At 43.2% G+C, this 2,299-nt stretch overlaps 1 protein-coding gene across 1 annotated transcript in view; it reads right to left on the reverse strand.

Annotated features, from left to right (window-relative positions):
- nox5 (NADPH oxidase, EF-hand calcium binding domain 5) overlaps positions 1-1,817 on the reverse strand; it is a 23,910-nt gene extending 22,093 nt beyond the window's left edge. The window contains exon 1 of the mRNA XM_013913839.1: positions 1,775-1,817. The gene's annotated coding sequence lies outside the window, so the exon portion shown is untranslated. The remainder of the gene's footprint in view (positions 1-1,774) is intronic.
- Between the last annotated feature and the right edge of the window lie 482 nt (positions 1,818-2,299).

The raw sequence follows: 2,299 nt of genomic DNA on the forward strand, positions 1-2,299 counted from the left end.
CTTATAGTTATAGAATATTCACAACATACTTCATACCGTGTACATTATAACATACCATAATAGACCCATTTCTGTAATATACTCACATATCTTTATTATTGCTAATATATGTTGTAATATATCTATATCACTAAAGCACTTCTGGATGGATGCAAACTGCATTTCGTTGCCCTGTACCTGTGCATGTGCAATGACAATAAAGTTGAATTCTATTCTAATTCTATTCTATTCTAAACGACTTTACTCTGTGCATATGCAAAACTAGGATTGGATTAATGAAATGAGCACACCGGCCTGTTTTGTAAATCATCATCATTTGGAAGCAGGACAAATGTGCAATCTGTGTGAATCTGAATGTCTAAATCAGCGTCATTATTGTAAAACAGGCTCGGGCTGAAAGAACGGGTGTTTGGACATCATCTGGCCTTTAATCTTTATTCTTTGCACCATTTCTTGTTACTGCAGCAACAGCACGGCTATGTGTCCTTCAGAGGCTGAGGGGTTCCCTCTGCCATGTACAAAACAGGTTATTACTGCACTACATGAGGAATCACTGAGGCCGGCGCTCCTGACACTCAGCAAGGCAAATAAAAGGAAAAGCTCTTGTGGAGCAGCTGTGTAATAAATCTTCGGACTGCATCAACCTTCATAAGAGGAGTGATGATTGGAGAATGCAAACCAGCGTGCAACCAGCGGTAAAAGTGATGATGACGATCACATAATTCTAATTTTTCCGTCTTTCTGTAAAGCCGGTGTGTTTGGGTGCTGATGTCATGCAGAGATTTGATTGGTTGGTGGTGATCGAGTCCAGATTTGGTTCTGTGCAATCACTTTTCCAGGGAGATCATTTAAACTGTGTTAAAAACAGCATGAGTCTCAGTCTGAGGCCTGCAATGCATTCTGGGAAACATTCAGGCTCTTCTCAGCAGGTGGGACAGGTGTGTGCTCAGAGCAGGTGAGAGTAGGTGAAAGGTCTCCTTTTACCCACATTTAGAGACGAGCATCATCTTCCAGTTGAGGTTGTGTCAAAGCCTCTAATGCAGCTGTATTTGAAGTCTTTTCCTCCCCGTGGCGGTAACGATGGCGTTCCCGTTCTGTTAAATCAAACTTGAACTTCTCACGTTTGTAAAGTTTGTAAAGTTCTTGAAGGTTCGTGAGCGCAGAGTCTCCGCTGGGATCTGAGTGGAATTTGAACCGTCAGCCTTCACGAGCAGCTGGACTCGTGGGCGTCCTGCTGGTTTCCCTCACGGGGACAATCTGCGGCGATGACGTCGTCATGGAGACGTCGGATGCAGAGACAACAAATAATACACGTGAGGCGACGAAGCATCGCCACAATCAAACCTGAAAGTCCTTCAGAGTCCCAGCCTGAAAAATTTCAGCTGTTTTTTAAATAAAGCTTCTGACCGTAGAGTCACAGCTGCGCCTCCCGAGATCAGTTCAGCCAATCAGAGAGCAGCAGGAATGTCCACGCGTCTGTACAGGTTCCATCCTTCTGCTTTTCTGTAGTCATTCGGGCATTATTTGACCTCCATACAGCAGCGACAGCTCTCAGTGTGAGCTGCTGTATGGAGGTCAGAAACCGCCCAGACTAATCATCCAAAACATTTTAAATCTGCCTTCAAAATAAAATGTATTCAAAATATGATCACGGGTTTCTGATAACTGACCTTTTAGGGTAAACCTGAAACTCTCACTGAGCCATGAAGTCTGAAATCCATCTTTTCCTGAAAATCCTTAAAATATTAGTTTCACAAATTAAAGTCAGACTCACATTTATCTGCTGCGGCGAGTCTTCCTCCGTCCTCAGCTGCTCTCTGTCTCCTCTGAGCTCCGTCCTCACCTCCTCCTCACCTCCTCCTCCTCCTCCTCCGTGTCAGCTGGAGCTGACATCCCACAGCCCTCACAAAAACAACATGGAGCAGAGCAGAAACACGTTTAACCCCACAGGTGAGTCCGGGTTTGTCACATGGTTTAACTAGACTTTTATTATCTTTATAAGTTTGTTATTCCTGATACTGCTGAGGTTCACGTCTTGACCTCACCGATCCTTTTGATATCCAGCTGGAGAAGAGTCACATGAAGCTGAAGTATTTTTCATCAAAGCTTTATTACCAGTGCACACTGGGAGATCCCACTATACAGGGAGTGCAGAATTATTAGGCAAGTTGTATTTTTGAGGAATAATGTTATTATTGAACAGCAACCATGTTCTCAATGAACCCAAAAAACTCATTAATATCAAAGCTGAATGTTTTTGGAAGTAGTTTTTAGTTTGAGCTATTTTAGGGGGATATCT

Source organism: Pundamilia nyererei, unplaced genomic scaffold (assembly GCF_000239375.1).
Source record: "Pundamilia nyererei isolate P.nyererei 1_Seehausen unplaced genomic scaffold, PunNye1.0 scaffold00154, whole genome shotgun sequence".
In the NCBI taxonomy this organism is placed as follows: domain Eukaryota; kingdom Metazoa; phylum Chordata; class Actinopteri; order Cichliformes; family Cichlidae; genus Pundamilia; species Pundamilia nyererei.